Below are 1,293 nucleotides of genomic sequence, written 5' to 3'. Positions count from 1 at the left end.
CTTGTATTTGATCCCAACTAAGATATAATTAATCCTTATTGGAGGCAAAACCAGCCTATTGGGTTTATTTAATGTTTACATGATTTTCTAGTAGACTTAAGGTATGAAGATCCAAATTATGGAAAGATCCCTTATCCGGAAAACCCCAGGTCCCCAGCATTCTAGATAATATATCCCAGGAGCCTGGTTTCTATTTAGGGGTTCAAAAACCAAACACAAAAAGGGACATTTCCTATGACCCCCCGAAGCAAGTACAAGAGTATTAACGAGCACAAAAGCACCTCCTGATTTTTTTCATGATTTCTTGTGCCCCAAATCTGTTCCAAATCCGAATTTGAAAATACTCCGTCTAAAACCTGCCGAATTCATGTAAAAGTCAATCAGCCATTTGGAGATGTTTTAACCCTCACAAAATGTTTGCAGTTTTCAGGGTTTGAAGCTGTTTTTTTCGGGCATCAAACTAGAAAAATTCGAGGTTTTTGCACAATAATCCAAAAAAGTCAAGTTTTTTCTCGATCCGATTTTTTCAAGTTTTTTTTTATTGATAAATAAGAGCAAATTGTGGATTCTAGTTTGGTCTGACTTTTTTTATTAAAAAAAATTAGAAAAATTTGCATTTGGTAAATAAGCCCCTTAGTAATTATAAAGTGCCCCTTGGCCAGGGTCGGTGTGTGTAGAGCACTCCCAGGTGTAAAAGCAAATGCCTGCTAGTTGCTATGGGTTACAAGGCCTGGTGCCGAGTATTCTATTATATTACTCCCAAAAGAGCAAATGTCACCATAGCAACCAGAAAAAAAGAAGTGGTTTGATTCTACCAGACATGTCGTCACTGAAGTCTACTCATCATCCTCTTTCAACTGCAGCAGCCGTAACCACGGTGATCTGGGGTTTTTTTTGCCCATTTCTGCTTCTTTTTAAAGTTATAATAGCAAAGTCTGCTTCAACCTCAGGGTAGATTTTGGTTATTTTTCTTTTTTTATATCTACTCATGGCCCCTTCCTATTCATCTTTCAGTCTGTCATTCCAACCTAACTCTGGTTGCTAGGGTTAGTGCGGCCCTAGCAACCGGATCCTTTAAATTCCAAACTGGAGAAATAAAGACTAGTGCCAAGCTCTGTGCGCATCCCACTGTGTAAATAATACTTGTGTAAATAGCCCTTATTGCATTATACATTGAGCAGGTTGAGGGGAAAGCAGAGTTTGTACGGCCTCTTTATTCTGCTGTTCAACTACAGCTCCAAACCCTTTAAAGCCATGGACCTTCTATATATATATATATATATATATATATAT

Source organism: Xenopus laevis, chromosome 7S (assembly GCF_017654675.1).
Source record: "Xenopus laevis strain J_2021 chromosome 7S, Xenopus_laevis_v10.1, whole genome shotgun sequence".
NCBI lineage: Eukaryota > Metazoa > Chordata > Amphibia > Anura > Pipidae > Xenopus > Xenopus laevis.
The sequence above is the reverse complement of the archived record's forward strand: the minus strand, read 5'-3'. Positions refer to the sequence as shown.